The following is a 26,400-nucleotide window of genomic DNA, read 5'->3' as shown; positions in this document are numbered from 1 at the left end:
CTTGGGCATGTATGCATTCTTGGGTTATGTAAGAAAGCAGGCTTTACAAGCCACAGAAAGCAAGCCAGTAAGCAGCGCTCCTCTACCAGGCCCTGCTTCAGTTCCTGCCTCCAGGTTCCTGCCCTGAGTTCCCTTGATGATGGGCTGTGACTAGAAGCTGAAATAAACCCCTTCCTCCTCAAAGTTAGCTTTGATTAGTGTCTTCTCACAACAGAGAAGCCAGTCTGAACAAGGGGGACAATAGCTAGCTAGCTAGCCAGTAAATAGGTGCATATGCTGATAATGTCAGGTAATGTGCTGAGGAAACAAAACCCAATGAAGGAGGCTGAACAGAGTTTGCAGGTCTGATGAGTTTGTTCTGTTTGGGGTTCTAGTGATCAACCTGGAATCTGGCATATGTTAAGGATATGTATGCTGTTTCACGGAAGGACAACAGATAGATAAAGCCTTTTAGGAGAGAAGGCGTCTTAGGATGCCTCCCTCTCATGAGGAAGGAAGTGAGAAGAAATGAAACAGGGAAGGCCGCTGATACAGCCTTGGAGCTGTCACTCCTGGGAGTGAGACCTTGAGGGTCACCTAGGGTGAGACCCTGAGGGAGGGTCACCTGAAGTGAGACCCTGAGGGCCACCTGGGGTGAGACCCTGAGGGTTACCTGAGGTCAGACTTGGAGGGTCACCTACAGTGTTCTGCCTACATTGTTTTCCATTGCTCCTTCCATGTGGTCCTTCTGAGTATCCAAAAAGCCAAGTTGTATTGATCATGACTACTTAGATACTGAAAATCCGGCCTGTAGCTAGACATACCTATAACACCCCCCAATAAGATTTATATATTGTTGTGGTTTGAATATGTTTGAACACTTGGCCCCTAGCTGTTGGCCCTATTCCAGGGAGTTGTGGAGCCTTTAGGACATGTGACCTAGCTGAGGAAGTGGGCCACTGGGGGTCAACCACGTGAGTTGTAGTCTGTCCAAGTTCCAGTACAAATTCCTACCCCCTGGTCCTCTGAGATGTACCCAGTTTCACGGTCAGTTCCTGCACACATGTGATCTTCTGCCCATGGTGTCTTTTCCTCAGGATGGACTCGTCTCCTTAAACCGTGAGCCAAAATAAACATATCCTCCACTGTGTGTCCTGTCTTAGTGCCATGACACATAACCCCCATACGCAGACTAGAGAAGACTGCTTCACAGACTAACTGGTCTCCCTTTAAAACAAACGCCTGGTGTTGATAATCCCAACTGTTACTGAGCTGCACTCTGAAGAGATTTTTACAAATATATCTCCCAGAACAGAGACACCAGCCAGTTTGTGACTTCTATTCTTGGTGATTGAGGGGAAGCAACTGGCTAATTTTAGTCTCATTAGCCTCTCAGAGTACTTCACACGACCATGCTGTCCAATACCACAGCTGCTAGGACATGTGCAATCCTGGACTTGAAAAGGTGGCTGGTCCAAGCCAAAACATACTGTGTGTGTGTGTGGGGGGGGGGGAGACATAATTTGAATAATTTATATGTGAAATTATAAAAACAAACACAAAACAAAAATTCTTTAAATTTTATTTTTTGAAATGGTTGTATTTTTAATGTGTTACTAATACCTAATGTCATGTTTCTTTTACCTGCCTTGTGCCTAGTAGAAAATTTTAAATTATGCTGTAGTCTACATTCTTGACTTAGGAACTGGTTGTGGCTGCTTGCTTTCTGAAGGTACTCATCTACAGTTGGTGATATGTTTATAAAAAGATAAAGAAATAAGGGCTATGTTCTATGGGGGTGTGGTGAGGTGTGGGGGAAGGGGGTGTCTCAGCAGGCCCATGCCAAGGCATCCCTTCCCCCAGAGGGACCAGCCACACGAAGGTATAGTATAGAATAGAGTTTATTCAGGGCATGGGGAGGGGAGTTAAGAAGGTAGCAGAGGCAGAGAAAGGCAGAGAGAAAGGAGAGAGTAGAGAAGTAGAGGCCGGCCATGACCATGTGGAGAGAGGGAAAAGGGAATGGGGAGGGGGGAGCAAGAGGGAGAGGCAAGAGAGCAAGAAACAAGAGAGAGAGAAGGGGCAAGCAGCCCCTTTTATAGCGGGTCAAGCCTGCCTGGCTGCTGCCAGGTAACTGTGGGGTAGAGTTTAGACAGAATGCTCACAGTTGGGGCATGCTTTTTGATGATAATAAAATCAATTGAGAGGCATATATTCACCAATAGCCACAGCCTATAATATATGCTACTTAACTCTACAGGAACTGATAGTTTAAAACAAAGAGATGGGGGCAAAGGATGCTGTTTAGTAGGTTAATGAATTTTTTTGTTGTTGGTTTTATTTATATTGTCGGGCTTTTTAACTTTTGTTTGTTTGCCCTCACTGGCTCTGCAGACCAGGCTGGCCTTGAACTCACGGAGACCCATCTGCTTCTGGCTCCCAAGTGCTGGGATTAAGGACAGGAGCTACTGGGCCACGCTATTTGGGTTTTGAGACAGTTTCATGTAGGTCATGCTGGTCTTCACATTGAACCTCTGAGCCCCTGCTTCTCCAGCCCGTGTTGGGGTTGCAGACGTGCCCAGTCCGCCCAGCCTAGACACAAACTTGAAGTGTGAATAGAGTGTACCTTGGAATTCTGCCTCCAGGTTCTCCTCCCTCTTAAGTTTTTCCTACAACTGAACGTTTGTTTGCAAATTGTCACTTCGATAAGAGTGAGGTTTAATTTTCAGGGACCGTTGGAGGAAAGTTTAGTGAGAACTTCTCCTTTTTTTTTTTTAATCATTATTGTTTATTCTATTTAGAATTTTTTCATGAAGTCACCTGGTATATCTAATTATAGCGCTGCTGAAATAGATAAAATTGGGTTTTTCCTATTCAACAGGTTTGTGAGAATAGCAAGCGAGCGTCAAGGTTATTTTCCTGTTTTTTGTTTCACAAAGGAAATCATATGGCTGGAGATAGCAGAACTTGCTGAGGGGGATAGACTGTATCGTGGTATTAATTTTTCCCCACAGGGTTCTGTAACAGATGCTGTTGGAACTGAGAAAATGGAAAGCTAAGGGTTCCAAGACAAAGCTTCTTCTTCATCTGGGGGATAGAAACACAAGAACAAAAGCAACCCACATAGACTGGATTCAGCCTGCCTGCCCTCAGAGCCCCGCCTCACCTGCTCGCTCAGTGGCCATGGGAAAGGTCTTCGCCTGTCTTTGCCTCAGGTTACTGATCTGTAAAACGGGATGATAATAAAAGCTCTCACTTACTTCGAGGATTGTCCTGAGAATTTAATTGAGTTCTTAGAGCATAGGATAGGGCCTCTCACTCAAATTCAGCCCTCGGTGAAGTACTGCTGTAGCTATTACGGTGCATGAAAATGTGGATTTCCTAAGCCCTCTGATTCGCAATTCATTTATTCATCCATATGGATCTTTCAGGAGCTCACACCTCCCTGGGGCCCGACCATGTGGTTATGGTGCCTTTGGAAGAAGAAGGAACAGAGTTCTTAAAGGAGTTTTGGCATTTACCCAAACCCACTTAAATGTTTAGTGACAAAGCTGGGCATCTCATGTAGAGGATTGATGCGTCCTTTCCCAGAGCCTGAGAGGAGGGGTTTCAGAAACCTTTATTGTGAGGAATATTGAGGCCTAAGGCTCACACTGAGGTCTCCTCTTTAAACTCTCCTGAAATAGCTCACCAGTGACTACTTGTGGGTAGTCTGTGGGCATGTTTATTTTTACTTGACCCCCCAGAAAACTTGATTTGTTAACAGTTCATAGCCAAGGGTTAAACTTGATTTGTTAACAAATCATAGCCAAGGGTTAGCTCTGTGTTAAAATGTTAAGGGCCTAGCCTGTCTTACCTCATGGGGGAGCTCAACTGTCCATTGTTGCAGCAGATGATCCCGAGTCACCTCCACCCTGCTGTATAAGCAGAGGCCTACTACTACTAAGACAAGGACCCAGATAAATCCAGGCCTTGGAGCTGTTTTTAGGTTTAGAATCTACAGTCTTGCTAACTTTCAGCTTCGGAGCCAGGCAGAAATGAACTGAGAGGGAATTCTGTCTCTTAACCTCTTCAGCCTAGTTGGTTGTTGAACCATTCCTTGTCTGCCACATACGGCTGTTGACTTGTAGGTTGGGGACTATTAAAGACTGAGAGTGTGTGGGCTGACGAGATGGCTCAGTGGGTAAGAGCACTGACTGCTCTTCCAAAGGTCCTGAGATCGGATCCCAGCAACCACATGGTGGCTCACAACCACCCGTAATGAGATCAGACGCCCTCTTCTGGTGCGTCTGAAGACAGCTACTGTGTACTTACATATAATAAATAAATAAATCTTTAAAAAAAAAAAAAAAAAAGAATGACTCCTATAGATTCGTTTTAAAAAAAAAAAAAGACTGAGAGTGTGGTCCTCAGAAGGGGACCAGTGATGATGATACTGGTGTTTGAGAAGTGTTGCCAGTGTAGCACCTCGAGTCAGATGTTTCATAGCAGAGTGCTGCTGTGTGAATATACATTCGTAGGTGCTAGAAACCCCAATGGGCATGATCTAGGGCTTTGCACATTAGAAGAACATTTGAATGGATGCTTTTTTTTTTCTTCTTTTTTTCTTTTTTTTTGAATGGATGCTTTTTAAAGACTTATTTATTTAATGTGTCTGTGTGTGAGTATGTGTGTGCGCACGTGTGCGCTCGCATGCCTGGTTTTTGTTGTTTGTTCCGTTGTTTGTTTGTTGTAGCATTTCACACTGACTTCTTGGTTAGCCTAAAGCTCACTGTGTAGGCCTTCAACTTGAATCAAACCTCCTGTCTTTGCCTCTGGAATACCAGGATTACAGGCCCATGCCACCATGCCCTGCTATAAAAAAATATTTGGAAAGAAATAGGATTGGGATAGAGCCCTTGTCCAGCATATGCAAGGTCCAGGGTTTAACCCCCAGTACCAAAAACGAAAAGAAAAAGGAAGATAAAGATCTCTAGAAATTAACCAAAAACAAACAAAAGTTTTTACTATTATTTTCTGTGTTGCCTTTTTTTTTTTTTTTTTTTTTTTTTTTTTTTTTTTTTTTTTTTTTTTGGCAATACAAGATCATTTTTAGCTTAAGAAAGCCATTTGGGTTTATTAAATCACAGAAGGTAATCAGACCATGTGAACAGTTGTGTCTTGTCTGATGAGTATGTTCACAGGAATGATGGAGAAGATCAAATTGCATCTTAGCAGGTATGACGCCATCCCAAAATGAAATTGATTGTGCTTTAGAACTCAGAAGTATGGATTCCTGGGAGCTCTATGAAGCTACCTCAGGACAAGAAGACATAATAATGTAATATTAATAACAGTGCATTCCCTTACTGAGCACTTCCATGAGACACTCTGCATTTGAACTTTTCATATGCAGAGCGTAATTTAATCCTCATAGCAATTTAATGAGATTGTTTTCAATTATATTTTAATTAGTTATTATCTAATTCAAGGTGGGACTCGGAATTTAAACTAGTGCTTTCAAAGGAAAAGTCCCAATTATGGTCACAGGAACCTTTACTTGGGTTCATCTGGGGAAGCAAAGGCCTTCACAGAATTAGGAGCACATTCCTGACTAACCAGGCTCTCTCACCTGTGAGCCACCACATAAATCCAAATGATTCCACACATCTGGATTTCGTTCCTGGGGTTTCTTTTAATTAGGTGACTTGGGAGTGTGAGGAAGAACATAGATAGTTTTGATTGGGTATCTCTGTGCTCATTTGACCTTGGGTATATATCATAAGAGAACAATGTACGCAGGCATCAGCCAGGGAAAGGTTTGTCCAGTGAACATAACTGGTGGTAAAGACTGGGTGAGGTCATCAGCCACCCTCCCGGAGTGAGTAACAAACATGGCAGCTTCTCTCAACCAGGCTTTCATCCTCAGATTAGGGGTGTCCCTCTCACTCTGAAAGAAGTTTCTTATGTCCATATCTGTAATTTCCATATAGCTATGAAACCTCTCTGATCTGGTGGTGCTCAAGATAGCCTTTGCTTCCCCAGATGAGCGTGTGCGCGCATGCGCGCACACACACACACACACACACACACACACACACACATCATACATACACATATGGCATGCTTATAGAGGTATAGAGGTCAGAGGACAACTTGGTAGGTGGTTCTCTCTTTCCACCATGTGGGGCCTGGGGATTGAACTCAGATCATCAAGCTTTGTGGAAAAGCTCCTTTATCCATCTCACTAACTCTGTCCAATATCTTGAGTACTCTTGCAAAATAATCTTTCAGAAGCCTGCTGTCTAACTGCAATAATTGCCCGATCCTTCCCCTGAGCTCTTGGAGGGGGGCGGTGCCTGAACTTACTCATCTTTACATAGTTTTACTGAGCCAGTCGAGTGGTGTTTGTTGTAGTGCAGGAGATTTTTCTAGGCTTGGAGCCTCTCGGTGGGGCAGAGATTGTTGCTATGGAAGATGGACACTGCCAAGCAGGCATGGACACGGGGAAGCTGGCCACTGTGCAGGAGGCAGGATTCATAGATGCCTGAGAGTCTGGTGATTCTTCTTTCTCACTTCTGTCCAAAGAGGGAGGATCGGAAAGTTAACCAGAACCACAGGTGTCCTTGGGGCTTCTGTTAGTGCTGATGGTTGGTGGGTTTGTGGCAATATTTGGAGTTCTTGGATCTATGGGGTTCACATCAACAGTGCATATTCATAGCTGTAGTTACAATAAGAGGCCATTGAGCCACTGTCATCAAATTTCCGCCAAGCCCAGGAGAGCATATGCCTGAGTAGGGACACTGTTCCAGATCTTCAGTGCAGGGGAACTGGTGGGAGAAGTTGTGGGGTTAAGTCCCTACAAGTTGCAAATAAGGTCACTTAAAAGCCAGGAAGTTATAGACAACTACACCCCATCCTTCTGGATTCTCATTATCAAAACAAAACAAAGGAACTCTGACTGGATGTGAAGCCTGTCACACAACAGCTATCACTTGGAGCTAGATAAGGCAAATGCGCTGCAACAGCATGGTCACTGTCTCTCATTTCATACCCTGCTTGTCTCTCTCATCTGTGAGGTGGCTAGCCACCAAAGGGGGCTGAGTTTGTGACCCTTGCTTTATACATAATACTCAGAAACAGATCTTGAACAGCTAGAAGCTTTTAGCTCCATCCCAGAAGGGGATTGCTGAGCCCTGTGAATCATTTCATTCAGTCTGGGCAGTACTTTCTGCCTCTGGTGCAATCCCAGAGGGCTGACCAAGTAACCAAAGCAAAGAAGGAAAATGCATTCATGTGTGCTGCTCTGCTGGCCTCCAGAGTGCCCTGGTCTAGGAGACAGGGCCTGAAGCGCCCTACAGACTGCTCTCTCTCCTCAGCTCCCTGTTACTTGGCACCTGAGCTGTTGGAGGCATTCAGTGGGGGTGGGCAGCAGGCGCCATGCCATCCATTCAGACAGCCTTCTGAATGCCAGCAGCCAAGAGAACATCAGCTGCGCCTGGGCGTGCTGTGGGTTCCTGCCAGAAACATCTAAACTTCAAAGAGGGAAAAAATCCGTACCACGGGCTGATGTGCAAAGCTTTTTGGCATTACTGAACTGGGCCCATTCGCAGCGAAAGAGGAGAGCATGAAGCATCCTGTTGGGCTCTACCAGTGTTGGACGGTCTTCCTCTCTGCAGAGTTTACGACCACAAAAGTAAAATGAATACAAAGAATCGTGGATCGTGGATGCCTCTAAGGGCAAATTGTACTAAAGTTTAGGCTCATGATCACTTTTGTTTGTAAACTAGATCATTAAAGGGCGTGAAAGTAGGGGTGGGACATCCTATAACCAAACAGCTTATAGGTTAGACCCTGACATTTTAGTCCCATACTGGCCCAGGACCAGAGTCTGATGCCTGGATTTTGGTCAAAGTATGAATGGACTGAAGCACTCCAGAAGTCCCTCAGCCACACAAGTCTGATGGGGTGACTTCACCCCACCTTTATGGCCCACACTTTTTCTTTTTTGTAACCAATCCCTTTCCTCTTCTGTCCCTGCCCTGAAAGAGCTTTTCTATGTTCTCTTGCTCTCCTGAAGTTTTTTCTCCTTTGTTTTCTCATTATCTTTTCTTCATTTCCATCTGTCCTTTCTCCACACTCTGTGGGCCACTGTCTCCATCCTGTCTAGTTCTTTTACTGCCTCTGCCTCTTACCCATAATGCAGGGACCCTAATGGAGGAGCGTGAGGATATGGGCAGAAAGCCAGGAAGAGAGATTAAACAAAGAAGTCAGGTTTGGATAGTAGTGCTGGGGCTAGCGAAGAGATGAGGAGAGCTGTCTGGTACTTGGAAAATACATCAGGGATATTTGTTCTGGAGCAGTAGGTTAAACTGTTTACCCATCGGATCCATGGGTTTTATCAAGGAGTCCCGTCCAGGCAGGAGGAGCTATGTCAAAGAGAAGATATGTTTGGGGGTACAGTATCTGTGTAGTTGATACTTGACTATGGTTTACAAAGAAATTCAGCTGTACGATTAGAAAAAGCGCTAGCACTAATTTAGTGTTTTTGAAATGCTGTTTTGTTGCAGCGATTTGATCAATCAGTATATTTACATCTTTGAGGACATATGCCTTTTTGAAGTACAGTGTAGATTGAGCATGGTAGCACAGATCTGTATTCCCAACACAGGAGGCTGAGGCAGGGGGGTCCTGAGTTTGAGGTTAGTGTTGGCTACACCCAAGAAAAAAAAAGTCTCAAAAAAGTGTGTGTGTGTGAAAATCATGAATTGATTAGATAAATAAGTTGGAAAGGTAGAAGATAGCTATTTAGTATCTTTTTTAATTTTAGCCATTTTAATTCACATTAAAAATCTAATTCTATTGAAACAAAAGCCAATTTTATGACATTATAGTACATATTAATCCTTTCATTCTGTATTCTCAGTATTCTAGCAAGAACAGCTCACAATTCTCTTTCCCATCTAACTAAGTATAAACAGTGTTAAGAATCTGTTGTCTAATTAATAGAAAAGAAAGAGAAAAAATTTAAAAAGAAGAATATGTTTGGCAGGAAATGTCATTTCCTAATAATTTCATTAGTCAGAATATATTCTATAGCTTTCATTTCTAACTGTGAATATCAGTGTTTGCCTTTAAATCATTGAATAAGTAAACTGAGACACCTCATAGCCAGTGAACGGAGAGCTAAGTAAGATGCCATTCTGCAACATTCTGCTCACTCCGGAATTCCTTTATCGTTTATGCTCTGGTCCTCAGCGTTGTTCCTGAAGTGCCTGACGGAACAACTTAGAGCAGGAAAGGTTTATTCTGATTTGTAGCTCTAGAGGTGTCGGTCCATGGTGGTGGGAGGGCTTGGTGAGGTAGAATCATTGACATCATGGCTCTAGGAAGCAGAGAAAGGGGAGTGGGAGGAAGCAGGGAAAGATGTAGGACACTCCCATGACCTACTTCCTCTAACTTGGCTCCCCTTCCTACGTCTGGCCACCTCCCAGTAAGGGCATCATCAGATGAGCCTGTTCTTCAGGTTGGAGCCCTGATCTATTCATCTCCATAAACAGCATTGGGGATTCACACAGAGGAGCACACACTTGGGCATCTCCATTTAGCCACGTTGATAAAGGTAACCAATAGCACCTGCCTTCATTTCCACTGTCTGATCCAGAGCAAAATGGCATCCCGCTGTAACACCTTGACCTCTCCAGTCACATGGGCCTTTGCTCATAAGATTCTTCCCAAACCAGCCCCACCTTGGGAAACAACTGCTTTTCAGCTAGGTGTGGAGCCCTACCTGAGTCACTGTCAGCATTTACTCTCCCCATTATGTGTCTGTCCTCTTAATGCAGTGGCTCTCAACCTTCTTAATGCTGCGACCCTTTAGTACAGTTCCTCATGGTGTGGTGACCCCTGACCATAAAATCATTTTTGTTGCCACTTCATAACTGTAATTCTGCTACTATTATGAATCATAATGTAAACATCTGTGTTTCCTGGTAGTCTCAGGTAATCCTTATTAGAGTCATTCGCTCCCCAAAGGGGTTACCACCCTGGAGCCAAGAACCACTGTTGTAATGTTTTCTCTTCCTGTTTCCTCCACAGGGCTCATTGCCTTGCATTGAATCAAAGTTAGAGAAAGCACAGTAGCCTGTCTCCTGTCTATGGTCCAGCGGCTAGTCCTGAGGCCCCAAGGGCAGGGTTTTCTCTTTGTGCCTCCAGAGCCCAGGAGCTGGAGGATGCGCCGAGATATCACAGGAGTATTACAAGTATTTTTACCTTTGCTTGTTTCATGTGAGGTAGATGTGGCTTGGGGACCATTACTGAATTGAGTCTGTTTTCCAATTATTTGTAGAGAAGCTAGGTGTTCATGAGCTATAAGTACACTGATGATTGAGCTTTCTTATCTCTAAGGATGAGTCTGTCTGCTGCTTTGATGACCTGCAGAGGTGAGACAGTCAGCAGAATATGCTTGAAAATTTAACAAAGATGGGTGACATTCAATATTTGCTAGGGCCTGCGAAATCATTTTTAACTTTCGGTTTGTTACATGAAGGCACATAATTGTGCCCAGTTCTTAATTCTTCACAAAAAGGCTGATGAGGGCAAGCACTACAATCATGACCGTAATGAAGAGGGATAGGAATTCCTCAGCGGCTTATGTTGGAAGCAGGATGCTGGCTCATGGCTCTTCCACCCACTATCACAAGTGTACAGATGTCTCTATTAGAAAGCACAGCCAGAAACCACTTTATATTGACAACTAAAACCAGCAACTGATGCTATTGGGACTCTCCTAAACGGCAGCCAGCTTTCTCTTCTCTTGATTCCTCTGAAGCTTTCAGTGAGGAGCCCTGCCTTGAGCACCTCATCCATGCACTGGGAATGATAAAGCCGTATTCCTGGAACTGCAGTGTGCTCCCTCCCATGCCACCCAATGTGCCCATCCTTGGATCCTTCTCAAGAACCTCTGTGTCTTCCATCCTTTTCTGTAGTTAACAGAGAGGCCATCCCAGCAGCATTCATTGAGGCAGTTCTCACAACCTGCTTCAGGTCAATGAGTCCCATTCCCTCCACGTTCACAAAATCTCCAAGCCTCAGCACCCTAGCTAACTAATGGGGAACTTTGCAGAATGTTCTCATCTATCAAAGATCCTTCAATATTTGCCTCCTTAGCAATAGTCACTGCATACATTTTGATCCCTCTATTTGTGATCCCTACACTACTTTTTTTTTAATCTTCATTAGCAGGCTTGAATGTGGCCAAGGCTGGAATCCATAGAAGCGTTTTAGGAGGAGAAATCTTCCTAGAATGGCTTCTCAGCAGGTGCACCGTAGCACTGAGGGCATCCAATGCTTTCTTACCCATTTACACAACACTTGCCCCTCCAGCCTTCCGCACGCACAGCTGCTCCATCAGTACGTGTAGCCTGTCCTTCATTCTGCTTTCCCTGTTCACTACTTATGATGTCTCATTGCTCAGTGGCACTGTGAATCCTTCACCTTCGTTGCCTTTGTCTTCAAAAAAAAAACGTGACATTGTTGGTGACTGTGGCCTCTCTGATATTTTCCCTAAGACGTAAGTGAGTCGGAATGTCTTTAAGACATAAGTTCATCCTCTCTTTTCCAAATACCATACCACCAGTAGTGATGTTCACATCACCTCTGTATTGTCCTCAAATCCTGGAGCTTTAACTCTGCAAGTCAAAAACCAACTTTCAGCCTGTTCAAAACCAACGAACTTGGAGCTTCTCCAACACTATCTCTAGTGACAATGACCAAGGGCTGCCAGCGAGGACTGGCAATTTCAAGCACTGGTAGAGTGCATGGGACATTAGAATTGTTCTTTTAACTCAGTACCCCATAAGTATCCTGGACTTCGAAGTTTGAACTGTTTCCTATGTTAATAAAGCATGCACAACTATATCCTTGATCTAACTTCCTTCCTTCAGTGATTCCTAATTCACCATTCAGGGTTTTCTATCCTTTCAAAGCTTTTCATTGCATCAGAAATTACATTTTAAATTTTTTTTTTTGTCTTTATTTAAGGAAATTACAGCAGTCTATACAATTTCTTCAGGGGTCGTCACAGCCTGGACTCAGTGATGAGAGCACCCAGCACCAGCGTCCCACCTCTCCCACTTTCCACAGGATTATCACCTAAAGCTGCTCTTGGCAGTAAAGAGCACAGAGCCCTAGTGATGTTGGTGCCAATCTCAGCCACTCCATTTGTGTGCTTGGCAACAACTCTAACAAGCTCACCTCCAATATTTTTATATTTCTCCTTGAATTCAGTTGACTTTGCATTGGCCACGCCATCTTTTGTCACCTTGGGGATTTCCTAGATTGGCACAATAATTGCCTTTTGGCCCCATTGTAAAAGGGATTTTATATCTTTGGCATAAGCACCAAGGCAGTGGTCTCATGGCCAAAAACTGTGGATAGCCAAAGCATTTCCAAGCAGACCTGGGCCAGTGGGTTTAGTCCTCTCCCACCACCATAAATGATATCCTAGCTCCTAGGCTAGTCCATTCCAGAACCTTCTGGAGAGTGTCAGCCTTCTGTAGGTCAGGGGCCAAATTACATCATTTCTGGGAGAGAATGAAGGGATTCTCTTTGACTTTGGCTGTCTGCCTGGAAAAGACTAGAAAAAAAAGTCTTTTAAAAGGTGTGTGTTGGAGTGTGGACACAGTGTGTATATGTGCTTATGGGAATATATAAAACTATATGACCAAAAAATGACATCTGTGTGAGGCCTTCATAGCCTCCAGACTGAAAGCTTTATTTTATGGGCAAGAACTGTGGCTCCAAGTTATTTGAGTGGATTTGAGGAATTACCAAGCAATTAGAATACTTCTCATTTTACTTTATCAGCTCCTTGATCTCAGAGCCCAGGTAATTCAGGCAGTTTGGAAGGTTGTCAGAGACATCATTTTATTGAACTGTAATTAAATACGCCTAAGAAATGTGCCTGCCAATACAATCCAAGTCTCTAACCAGGGTCTAAAGAAAGCTAAGTGAAATTATTAATCTTTTATTTGTTCCTTTCCAGAATAAGCTATTCTCTTATGGTCAAGGTTATGGGAGGGGAGGTTATGTATGTATTTTTTATGTGGATATGTGTTCTGCCTCCCTACATGTCTGTGTACCACGTGGAAGTCAGAATAGAAAGTCGGATTCCGGGGACTGGAATTACAGTTGGTTTTATGCCACCATGTCAAGTCTGGGAATTGAACCTGGGTCCTCTGGGAAAGCAGCCTGTGCTCTTAAACATTGAGTCATCTCTCCGGCCCTGAGACAGGCTTTTTTTTTTGTTTGTTTGGTTGGTTGGTTTTCAAGACAGGGTTTCTCTGTATAGCCCTTGCTGTCCTGGAACTCACTCTGTAGACCAGGCTGGCCTCGAACTCAGAAATCCACCTGCCTCTGCCTCCCAAGTGCTGGGATTAAAGGCGTGTGCCACCTGAGACAGACTTTTAAAATATATCTATATTTGAGAGTTATTTAAAACCTATTAAATAGATCTAACTGGAGTGATTTTTCCATTGCTGATTACATAATATACTTTACAAGAAAACCACATGGGGCTGGGAACCTGGAAGAAGACAAAGTGTGAAAGACTGATCACAATGGGAGAGCGGTTCACAGGGAAATGGAGAAAAGAACGAGTTCATGGATTAGCAAATATTAATCACCAAGTACATAACTAAACATTTTAACTTCTCATTCTCCTTATTAAGACCAGCACATCAGTGTACCTACTGTGCACTGCATGGATGCTTAGAAACACATTATTTGTATTTTATAAGTCACAGAGTTTTAAACTTATATGCTCTATTATGTATAAATATGATAAAAATAATATGATAAATACCATCTCCTAAGAAGCCATGACATCTAGGGAATGGTAGGAGATGCACATGTGTTTCCACAAACATAGGTTTGTGGAAGTATTCACATTTTAGCCAGGTTTTGGGACATATTCACATTTTAGAGGCTCTTTCAGTTTTCTTTAAACAATGGAAATGACACTAGACACTTGGTATGCCGGCTCTCATCTGGTGTGTGAACTCTCTGACTAACTGTTACACATACTAGCATATTCTGAACAATCTAGGAAATAGTCAGGAGCCTGTGCCAGGCTCTCACAAGCAAACGTGACTTCAGTAACTATAGTTGTAATTGTTGGACATGACATTTTATACCACGGACTTTACTCCGAGGTAAATTTGAATGGAAATCTAAGCTGTACTTACTAATTATCTGACTTTAAACTTGTTTCCTCCCCTCATGACATACAGGATGCTGTCAGAGTGAAATGGGCTTCCTGTGAACAAAGCACAGGGCCTAGATCCTAGGAGTACATAGGAGCACCTTGGAGATGTAAATGGGAACTTGCCTGGGAGCCTAAATTGTTTTCAAGTAGAGACTTTAAAACCCTGATTGCTGCAATAAGGAAGACCTTTGGAAAAGCATCATTATGCAATTAATCCAATAGAAAGGACTTAAACTAAATTTAAGGTTCTCCATTCCTAAAACCTATGTAGAGAAAGTCATGTGTGAGCTTTTTGAGTGTGCACCACAAGACGCCTTCGTGAATTATATAGCCAGTGTTTACAGGGAAATGGGAACTTGGTATTCTCTACAGGTCAATGATTTCCACACGCCTTCTCTTTCTGATCATGAAAATCGATCTACTAATCAGCTCTTAAGTGTCCTTGCTTAATTATGAGGAAGTTAATGAAACTCTGCCTCATCCTCATTCTGAGTAAGAGCCCCACAGTGGATCGTTTAGCACTGCGTTCCTTAAACTGCCCTTTCCTGGGAGAAAGCTAAAACTCCAGTCATTGATCACTGGGAATTTATTGCCTTTTATCCTGGGCAGCATTTGACAAAAATGCAAATTCACTTTTCATGCATCTTCTGAAGATCTTAATAGGCCAAAAATGTATCTGGCTTTCAAAAGCTATTAAACGCTGATGCTTCGTAACACCGAGGCTAACATCGCTTCAGATAAAGGTGCTGTGTTGAAGACTTGGAAAGCTGAAACCGAAGTTCCCCTCCCAGGTCAGCAGCCACTAGGACAAAACACACTGGGAACACAGCTTCTTGCTGGCTTTAATCCCAGAGAGGATTCTCTCTTGCTTTTGATTTGTTGTTGGTTTTTTCTTTTATTGAAAATATATTTTTCCCATATGCTATATTCCAATAATGCTTTCCCCTTTCCCTACTTCCCCATGTTCTTCCCCTTCTGTCAGATTTGCCCTTTCTGTCTCTCATTAGAAAAGAAACGGGCTTCTAAGAAATAATTATAAATAAATAAATAAATAACAAATCATCATATGACAATGTAACCAGACAAGAAAAGAAGCCAAAGGCAAAAAAAAAAAAAAAAAAAAAAAAAAAAAAAAAAAAAAAAAAAAAAAAAAAATCACAAGAAACACATATAGATACAGAGACACACGAGCTTGCATACACAGGAATTCTATAAAAGCCCCCAAACCGAAAGCCATAATGTATACACAAAGGACCAATAAAAGAAAAAAGAAAAAATATGCCCTGACCATAAAATTATGAGACAAAGAACTTCCAGAGATGCTGCTGAGTTCGCTTTCTGTTGGCATCTACTGCCAGGCATGGGACCTACCGTCCTCAAGAGTGGTGTGTTTCCCTAAGTGAGACTTCATGGAGAAAACTAATTTTCCATTTGCAAGTGGCTATCAATTGGAGCTGGCTTCTGGGCCAGGGACGGGGACCTGTGTCCACTTCTCCTTCAGCTCGTAGACCCCCATCTGGTGCAGACCTGTGCAGGCCCAGTGCATTCTGCCTCAGTCTCTGAGTCCATGTACACATGCCTTCCCTGTTAGATCTGGAAGGCCTTGATTCCTCCAGCCCCTCTGGCACTGACACTTTTTCCCCCTTCTCCAAAGAGTTCCCTGGGCCCCGAGAGGAGGGATTTGATGGAAATATCCCTTTTAGGGCTGAGTGTTCCAAGGCCTCTTACTGTCTTCATAATGTCTGGCTGTAGGCCTCTGAATTTGTTCCCACCTGCTGCAGGAGGAAGCTACTCCGGTGATGGCTGAGCAAGGCATAGAATTTCAGTCTAGCAGGATGCCATTAGGAGGCATTTTATTGCTACCTTCCTTTAGCAGAAGAGCAGTACTCGGTTTTCCCCTAGGTTTTCTGGCCTGTCTAGCCTCTGGCTCTTGGCCACCCAAGCAGCATTGTGTGTGAGTTCCATCTCATGGAGCCGGCCTCAACTCAAATCAGACAGTGGCTGGTAACTTCCTCTAGTTTGTGCCACCATTGCAGCAGTGTCTCTTGCAGGCAGGTGGCCCTTGTCCATCAGAGGGTCTGTAGCTACTTTAATGTTTACCTTTCTTTTTCTGGTAGCATGCAGGCTACTTTCCAGTACCATGAATGTTAGTACAGATGAAGGCTCTAGGTAGGCACCCGCTCAACCTCTCCCATGTTCAATAAACTGTATAGGTGTTGTCTTCAGCAATAGGGCCCAACCATCCATTTGTGGGGAGCCACCAGTAGTAAGCTTGGCAATAGATGGTTGTTTGGGGGTTCCCATGGGACCCCTTTGGCCAATAATTTCATTAGATGTAACCTGTTCCCAATACAAGAACGCGTTTGGAGATACAGCATCTCCAGTCAGGGCTCTGTCACCCCTATTACTTGGTCACTTCATTTAGATCACCTTCATATATGTATATATTATAGGAAAATTTTACTGTGTTGGATTTCCATATGACTCAGGAAAGGGATCTCTCTTCAGTCTGCTTTCCTAAACATGTTAAGCATCTCTATACTTCTAAGATGGAACTGTGATTTGGACCATGGAGTAGAAGCAGTTTGATTCCATACAGACCAATTATAATTAGTTTGCTTGAGCTGTTAGTAATATAGTTCCAAGGCAGGAAAGGACCTTGGGGGGGGTGTCATCCATTTTGACAGAAACCTGGAAGGCAACTTATGGTCTTCCCTGGGGCCCAGCCGGAAGGCCAGGGTATCAAAAGTATTTTGATTAATTTAAAAACTGTATTTACACTACTCAAATTTGCACAACCCTCTAATCCTACCTATTTTCAGAGTCAGCACAGAACCAAACTCTATGAAGTCACCGTTGGTGGTGACTCCACTTGGCTTTCCTCTTCAGAAAGCATAGCCTATATCATCCATACCATTGGTTCTAGATTTGCTTTTTCTTTTTGCATTACCCATTTAATAATAGGCTTCTTGAGGTTTGAATATAATATGTTCCCCTAAAAGGGCCATGTGTTGAGAGCTTGGTCCCCAGATAGTGATGCAATTGAGGGCCGATTGAATCAAGAGGCTTCTAACTTCATCTAAATAACCTGCTATTGAAGTCGTACTTGAGTGGGCTGTTAGAAGGTAAGACCCAGTTGGAGAAAATGGGTCACACAGACGTGTGCCTCTCCTAGAATATCTTGTGCCCAGTCCCTTCTGTGCTGGCTCTCTGCTTTCTGAGTACTGCAGAGTGAATGTCTTCTTGCAGTACCACACTCTCTCCTCATGATGTTCTGCCTCAACCCCAGTCCACAGTAACAGGCTCAAAGAACACAGAACAAAATGTCCCTACACAGTGACCTACAAGAGAGACCCTTTCTCTGTGTCACTTTTAGGAGGCACTTTGTCTCAGTGGTGGGAAAGTGTTGTGGATAGTCCTGGTCTTGTATTTTGATGCTAATTCTCCTCTCCTGGAAAGCACTGCAGATGAGTGAATAGCATACAGGTGCCTGGTGAACCTTCTCCCCACCTTAACATTTCAAATAAAGGCTAAGGCCCATGATTGGGCAGCAGGAGGGAAGGTGGAGTTGAAAAGTTTGGGAAAGAAGGGAAGAGAGGATATGGGGGAAGAGACTGGGGAAGAGGATGACAACGGAGGAGGTGGAAGGAAGATGGAGCTGAAGCACATGGCTTGGAGAGATTGCAAGTCATATGGGATCTAATGGATGGGAATAGAGTAGTGTAATGGTAGATCTGCCCAATCTAGGTGAGTAGCTTGTACACCAATTAACTGAGTTGTGAATTCATTGATTGGGTAAATTGAGTAAAAATTTACCACAACAGGAAAGCTAACTCACAAAGCCCTTCACATGGTGAGGGAGTGTTTTCCTGTCTTATGCTTTGCCACCTTCTACTACATGTGGAAGGACACTGACAAACAAGTGGGCCTTTCACAGTCAAGAAGACACATTTTAATGCCACACAACTAAGTGGGGCCCTTGTAATCTGTGCTTGCCTTGTGTATAAGCCTTGTCTTCTGACCAAGCCTGCTAACTCTCCTCAGAGACTCATTTGATGGGTACTCTGGATCCACTCACGAGAAAGCTAGCCTCTGGGTTCCTGAAGTCTTAGAGGACCAAACAATTCTCTTAGATGGGTATTGGCCAATCCTCTTACATTGCTAATTTTGATGGTCTCAATAGTTGTATTTTTTAATGGTATTTTAATAACACCTTTAAAAATGAGCAAATAGATAAAGCTAGTTTCATATTTACAAGGTGTGGTTATCTACTTTATGATGTTAACACTACATACAGATTATTGGGACTTTTGTATTTTTATTTTACTGTATTAAAGTTTTGCAGTCTATGTCTTTAATCTCAGTACTCTTGAAGTAGAGGCAGGAGATGATCAGGAGTTCAAGGCCAGACTTTTACTGATTTTGAAGCCAAGCTGCCTGGACTATATGAGACCCTGTCTCTAGACACAAAAACAAAAGTTTGACAATCTAGGCATCTTTCATGTGTTCAGTGTGACTGATGGTCACAGTGGGTTGAGTAGCTTCTTGGATTTCTGTACAATATAACTGAAAAACAGCTTCTTTTATCTATAAGAAATTAGGTGGAAATACAGTAATCATCAGTTCTGCACCAGATGGTAGAAGGAAATGATTCATAACTAAGCTTGGGAGAAACACGAATACCATTTATTCGTGCAAGGATTCTGTGGATTTTAAAAATGTTATTTTATTTTGTTGTTGCTGCTGGTGGTGGTAGTTCATTTTGGCTACTAATTCACCATTGGGAGGAGGACTATACACTTACAGATGAAATGATCTTGTGAAGGGTACAGTATTTAGCATTTCACCTGTTTACATATGCCATTCTCTGCGACGCGGGTCTGATTCTCTTACCATCTTTGCTCAGAACTGTTCAATCTCTTCTCAATGGAGTTTCTAAAAGTTGCCGTGTATGCTTGTTAGTTTTTCTCTTCTTGATACACAGCAGAGTCATCTGGGGAAAGAAGGGAACCTCAGTTGAGGACTTGTCTCCATTACACTGGTCCCCAGGAAGGTACAGCTATGTGGAATTTTCTTTATCAAAGATGTATGTGGGCAAGTGCAGTTAATCTGTGCAGTGCCACCCCTGGGCAGGTGTCCTGGGTTAGACAAGAAAGCATGTCAGTAAGCAGCATTTCTATGTTTTTGCTTCAGATCCTATCTCCTGACCTTGGATTTCTACCTTGGCTTGCTTTTGGTCAGCATTTGACATAGCAACAGAAACCTAACTAGGACGTGTGATCAAAAGATTTACCTGTGAACTTATCTTGGTCCAGTTAGACCAACAAAATCAAAGTATCCACCAGGATATTGGTTTCTACCATCAACTAGTTTGGGAAAATGGCCTATGAAGTATTAGTAAGCTCTTACTTCTTAGAATCCTCATCCAGTCCGGTCTGGCCTAGTTTGTGACTACACCTGTCAAGCGAGAGTTGTATTGCAGAAGTTGAGGTGCAGCCTGGTACCCCTTTTCTCTCTCTATCCTCACCATAGAACACTTGTTTCCCATTGTCATAAGTTCCACCCAGGGCTAGCTTCTTGGTCCCAGTGTTCCCTCCACATTTCTCAGTGTTCCCAATGTCCTTACCTTCAAAGCTATGAAGATCAGCAGCCCCTGCTATGTGTACTACCCATGCCTCCTCCTACCTAAGGAGAGGGCGTCTCTTTCACTCTGCTTTGCAGAACCACTACAGAGTATGGCACAAGGAAATGATCAATAAATGTTTTCCTTTGCATTTTCATTTGTGTGTGTGTGTGTGTGTACGTATGAGTGTGTGTGTATGTGTGTGTGTATATTCATGAGTGTATATGCATGCATGTGTGCATACATGTGTGAGTGTGTGTGTGCATTGTGTGTGTAGTATGTGTGCATGTGTGCCTCCATGTGCATGTGCATATGAGTGTGAATGAGTATGTGTGCATGTATGCATGCATTTGTGTGACCATCCATGTCTGCCTGTGTATGTGCATGTATATGTACATTGTGTATACATGTGTGTGTTGTGTGTATGTCCATTATGTGTGCATGTGTGCATGCATTGTGTGTGCATATATTATATGTACATGTATGTGTGTGCATACACAAGTGTGTGCAGGTGTGTTTGTATGTAAAATGGAGGACAATTTATGGGAATTGGTTCCCTTCTTCCATCATGTAAGTCCTGGGGATTAAACTTTGGGTTTGTTGGCAAGCTTCTTCACTCACTGAACTACCTCACTGGCCCAGTATTTTCCTCATGTAAGTCTGCTGGACTTGCATTAGTAACAGTGTGCCCCTCTGTTTCCTGGTTTATAGATGTAGCATGTGGTACACTTACATCACCGTATTCAGTTCTGACCACAACCCTGATGGGAAAGGACAGTTGTTTTACAAGAGGAAACTTGAGGGGCTGAATCCCATGCCTCACCCACATGATTTGTGACTTGAGACACCCCAGCTGCAATCATTCTGCCATTACTTAATATCTGTCCAGATGGCAGCAGAAGCACGGATCCTTCAGAGTTCTGCTGCACTGAAACGGCTTTTGATAGTGCAGTAATAGTTGTACGAGCACCACAGATCACTCGAGTTATTTCATTCCCTTTATGTGCTTGGGTTTCTGGAACATCAAGCATCTATGTTCTGCTGGAATAAGTTAGTACCATCACCCAGAGGGAGGCAGAGGCAGGTGGATTTCTGAGTTCGAGGCCACCCTGGTCTACAGAGTGAGTTCCAGGACAGCCAAGGCTACACAGAGAAACCCTGTCTCAAAAAAACAAACAAAACAAAACAAAAAACAAACAAACAAAAAAAAAACAAAAAGAAAGAAAGAAACCAAAGCTTTGCTTTTATGACGTTTTCTTTTCTGCTCTAAATTTTCAGCTTAAAGAGCAGATTTCATAAAATTTACAGCTGGTGTTTAATGAAGCAACAGTCACCAGGTTGCCTAAACATTCACATGAGCAGTGAGCACATAAATGACCAGTGGGATTGGCTGGAGTCTGACAGGATGATTAGTCTCTTGAAGGCAGAAGGCTGGTGTGTCAGCTGGGTTCACCCTCTGGGTGACGATACTAACTTATTCCAGCAGAACATAGATACTTGATGTTCCAGAAACCCGAGCACATAAAGGGGGTGAAATAACTCGAGTGGTCTGTGGTGCTCGTACAACTATTACTGCACTATCAATGGTGAGGTGACTACAGTATCCTTCTGGTCCATATGTTTACACCATAGCCCTCATCACCTAGCACATGTAAAGCAAGAACACACAGCATCTCCTTGTCATACCTACAGTTTGCCACAGAAGTTAAAGAGTTAGGACTCTTTTTCCTTTGTTGGAGCAATAGTAAAACGCTCCTTTGGTTTCTCTATTTTTGGGCAGTAGGATTTAATTTGGTGTTTGTAGACTTTTGTAATTTAGATCTTATCTCTTATTTATTTTTATTTTTTTCCTTTTCTCTTACATCACTTGCAGTGCTTGGGAAGCATTGTGCTTGTTCGGTTGTTGGTGTTTCTCCATTTTGTTTGATGCTCAATTAGAACAGAAATGAAGAACACCCAATTTAAAACCTAATAGGCTGACTGCTCTGGTGGTGTAGACAGAGGCAGGCAAATCTCTGTGAGTTGAAGGCCAGCCTAGACTACATAGTGACTTTCAGGCCATCTAGGACCATACAGTGAGATCTTGACTCAAAACATAGCAAACAACAACCAAAGTTGGAGGGGCTAAAGAGATGGCTTCTGATTAAGAACACATACAGCTCTTCCAGAGGACCTGAGTTCAAGTCCCAGCACCTATGTTGAGTGGCTCACAGTCACCTGTAACTCTAGCTCTAAGAGGGTTCAGTACCTCTGGCCTCCACTCACAGGCACACACATACACAGACACACTCACAGACACACACACAGAGACACACTCACAGACACATAGACACTCAGACACACTCACAGACACACAGACACACTCACAGACACACTCACAGGCACACACACACAGACACACACACGGGCACACAGACACACTCACAGACATACTCACAGACACACTTACAGACACACTCACAGACATACACACGGACACACACGGACACACAGATATACTCACAGACACACAGACACACACAGACATACAGACACACTCAGACATACTCACAGACACACACACAGATACGCACACAGACATACTCACAAACACACACACAGACACACACACACGGTCACACAGATACACTCCAGACACACACACAGATATGCACACAGACACACAGACACACTCACAGACACGCTCACAGGCACACACACAGATACAGACACAGGTACACAGAGAGAAAGAGGAGACATAATTTTAAAAATAATGTTTAAAATAACAATGGCTGAGCCTGTATTAAAACAACCATTATGACTATTTAGTAGATTCTGGTCTAGACTTTTAAATTATGACTAGCAGAACCTGCCCAGAGACTACATTTTTTTTTCTGCTGTTTTTTGCAGTAGTGTGGGCATCTTGGTAATAAATCCTTCATGATGCTCAGTTAGGAAAAGCATCTCTGTCTCATTACAAATAATAACAACATGCATACATGATATCTGGTGAATCCATTCTGTGTCTGACTTTGGATAAAATCAGGACAAAATGAAAATACTGAGCAGTCAATTTATGCACACAGCATTTTAAACACTGTCTGCTTTGACAAATCAGACTAAAGGATAGCTATAGGGTCATAGCTGTTGTCACCATTGTTTAAAATGTATCAACATTAAAGACGGCTGGGCATGTGACGCATGCCTTTAGTCCTAGCACTCAAGAGGCAGAGGTAGGCAAATCTACATGAACTGGAGGCCAGCCTGGTCTACAGAGTGAGTTCCAGAACAGCCAGGGATACACAGAGAAACACTGCCTCAATAAACAAACAAGTAAATAAACAACACCTGGTTTTGAGATATAATTTGCTCATGCTGTTCACTAACCTGGCAGGTTTTAGGATATTCAGTTTCACAACCATGACGGATCAACTGCTCTGGTGAATTTTCAGTCGTTTTCATCATCCCCAAAGAAGTCCTCACCCAACAGCAGCCACTTCTATGACCCCCTAGTCTCCTATCCCCCCGCCCCCAGCAAAACACATCTACCTTCTGCCTCCATGAGTAGGCCCATCCCAGATACTTCACATGAATGGAACAGTAAGCTTATATATAGATCTGTCATTGGTTCTCTTTTTTGAAGTCTCGTGTAATCCAGACTAGCTTCAAACTTGCTGTGTAGCCAAGGATGACCTTGTCTCCTGGCCCTCTGCTCCCCAAGTGCCAGGATGACAGGTGTGTGGGGCCACTCAGTGTATGTGGTGCTGGAGCTCAGACTGATGGCTCCATAAGTGACAGGCAAGCACTCTGCCCGCTGGGCTCCAGTAAGTTTATGTTCTGGAGGTTCACCATAGCATAAGCCAGTTCTTCATCGTTTTAAGTATCAAACAATATTCCATTGTAGAGCTGTGCCACACTTTGTCCCTTTGGGAATTGATAGGTTTATTTTCACATCTCCTCTTTACTAATAATACTGCTGTACACACTCATGTACATAACTCTGTATGGAAATATATTTTCACTTCCAACATATCTCCAGAAGTAGAAATGCTGAATACTCTTGGTAATTCTGTTTAACCTTTTAAGGAAGTGCCAAGATATTCTGCAATGTGACTGAAAATATTATGCCTGCTGATAGCCGAGTGTAAGATTCTAGTTTCTCTGTCCCCTCTCCCTTTGCTCTCATTGTTGGTAGAGTCCTGACAACTGGTGATCAGGATATCTACTCTCCTTTCGATTTTCATCTCTTGGTAGCAGATGATATTTAACTGTTTTTAATAGTCCACTGGCCCACTTTTTCATCATCCTGGGAGGAACATGGACTAAGATCCTTTGCCCATGTTATAAGTTGTATTTTTTGTTTTATTATTGAGTTAAAAGAGTTCTTTGCATAGATGACATACAAATGTCCAGTGTATGATTTGCAAGCATACCGTCCACCATATGGGGTGTGGTGTCCTTCTGCTTCCAGCTAGGCATAGATAGCTGCGTGTCTTGTAATCTCCTTATTACTCCAGATATCATGTCTCCCAGACCCTCTAGTCCCTGTGGACTCCTTCCCTTTGTTACAAGCTGCCTTTAGCACTGTAAGGCTCCCGTGTCCTACCAGACAAAGCTGAGGATCCAGAGCTTGGGACTCAGCCTAAGCTAAGATTCAAGCTCAACAACGATGTGCTCAGCTATATATTAAAATGACCCTTGAATCTGGAAATAATAATCCTCATCGAGACTGACCAGAGAGAGATGCTAGGAAGGGCCTTAACGGACCGCCCTAGAAGCTAGGGCTGGGAAGGAGCCCAGATTACTTGGTACAGAATTAAGGCTCACGTTTTGTCTAGGAGTTTTAATTCTTTCTACCCAGTTGAAGAAAGCCCATGTAACCACTGAGTAACTCCGATGAGATGTGTAGTGGGGCTACTTTTACTTTCTATCAGATGTCAAGGTGAGAGGAAGTAGGGGTGGGGAGGACCAGCTAGCCCTCCGAAGCTAAGAGACTCATTTTCTCTTCATACAGCAGGATTTGCTAAACGCATCACTTCATCTCAGAAGACTTACTGGAATTCCTGAATGAGAAATACCCGCATCGTTGTTGGTTTTTTTTTCTTCTTCATAAAACAGAAATAACTATGTATTTTTAGGAGAAACCATTTGGCAGCCATGCTGATTATACTACTACATTGGAAGCCACTTCCTTTGATGGACTGTGAACCAGATGTCCTTCCTTGTAGTTGAAAGCCTGTTAGTGATGCATTGTCTCCAGGGACAGCCACATTTCCTTGAGGTTGGGAACAGGATCCCTCAACCCAGAGGGAACCTGACGTCCACCTCCTTGCTTTTGCCAAGGGACCCCAGAAATAGCACTGCCCAGCAGACCCCTGGACAAACCTCTTTAGAGTCTCTGCCAAGCTGTAGCTGGGGCTTTGGACAACTGCTCAAAACCACTGGACATATGGGAAGATAACACGATGTGTTCCATTGGTCAGATTTCTACAAAGCAGGGACAGAGGTCCAGGGGAGTCCCACTTACCAACTGCTTCTTAAAGTGCGGTTTTGCTCTTAGACTCAAACTTACTCTTTGTAAGGCAGGTGGTAAAGGAGTAAATATTATTATAGCTCAGTATTAGTCAAGTCAGCAAGTTTCCTGACCTGCTCCTGCACCCACGCCTTAACTACCCAGCTGTTAATGAGTTTAACCAAGGGGATCAAATCTGCCATCCACTCTGTCTGGAAGGGATTCTACTAAGAAAGGAAGAAAGTGTTCTTGGGACAGGATTCCTTTGTTCCCATTGAGTTAGGCTGCTGGCCTCTTTTAGGGCAAGGTGTGAACATTGGGACAGGAGGAGCACAGAGCTCCTTCACCAAGAATACTCTTCTTGTCTTTGGAAGTCAGCCTTAGGCCTTGGAACAGCGGTGTGTACTTAGTGTGGCTTGTTTTCCAAACACAGCTTTCTCTGCAGCAGGCACTTAGATAGTTCTTCATGATCTGTGTTTGCTTTGTGCTTTCTCTGAATCCATAGATGCACATCCCCCATGTTTCTAATGGATTGAAACGGTCATAGGAGTCTCAGGATTATGTGTCGGTATAGGTGTCAGTTTGAACAATGTGTACCAAGTCAAGGCTGAGATGGCAGCCTTGGTGTTGTGAATAGAGTACTAAGTTGGAGTCTGTGGGCTGCCTGGTTATGAATGGATTATTTGGATATAGAAAGGAGTTATTTTTAGGTCCTGCGTGCCTATAAACCCTGAAGCTAAGTGTTTTACAAATGAGGAGTGTATGCCCTAAATAAAAATTGCCAGATGTCAGTCTCTGCGTGTGCCAACTGACAAATGTTTCATGGCTCCGACGTCTGGAAGAGATGGTGCCCATTTTTTTTTCTATGCAAGCTCAAAAGGGAGAGTCAATGTAAAACGCCACTGAACATTTTATAATGCACTCTGATACTAACAGCATCCCAGCATTGGGAATGATCTGAAAGTCTGTAATTTCTTTCTCTCATGACTCAATGTGTGTTTGTGGTATTACAAGTGTGAGACATATTTCTATTCAAATTTGCTATATTTTCCCCTCAACCCCCTG

At 43.3% G+C, this 26,400-nt stretch overlaps 1 protein-coding gene and 2 long non-coding RNA genes across 5 annotated transcripts in view; 1 reads left to right on the top strand and 2 right to left on the bottom strand.

Moving 5' to 3' along the window:
- Positions 1-26,400, top strand: part of Srgap1 (SLIT-ROBO Rho GTPase activating protein 1) — a 297,115-nt gene that overhangs the window by 104,357 nt on the left and 166,358 nt on the right. The window lies entirely within an intron of this gene.
- LOC116075715 lies at positions 9,127-9,855 on the bottom strand. The gene is made up of 2 exons (XR_004112694.1): positions 9,746-9,855; positions 9,127-9,340 (listed from the first exon to the last, which is right to left on the bottom strand). It is a non-coding gene; the product is annotated as an uncharacterized LOC116075715 (long non-coding RNA).
- The window catches only part of LOC116075713, a 7,941-nt gene continuing 468 nt past the window's right edge, over positions 18,928-26,400 (bottom strand). Inside the window, exon 2 of the long non-coding RNA XR_004112692.1 lies at positions 18,928-19,214. This is a non-coding gene — a long non-coding RNA (uncharacterized LOC116075713). The remainder of the gene's footprint in view (positions 19,215-26,400) is intronic.

The sequence above is a fragment of the Mastomys coucha genome, unplaced genomic scaffold (assembly GCF_008632895.1).
Source record: "Mastomys coucha isolate ucsf_1 unplaced genomic scaffold, UCSF_Mcou_1 pScaffold4, whole genome shotgun sequence".
In the NCBI taxonomy this organism is placed as follows: Eukaryota; Metazoa; Chordata; class Mammalia; order Rodentia; family Muridae; genus Mastomys; species Mastomys coucha.
Note: the sequence above shows the minus strand (reverse complement) of the source record. Positions and strands in the feature narration are given on the sequence as shown.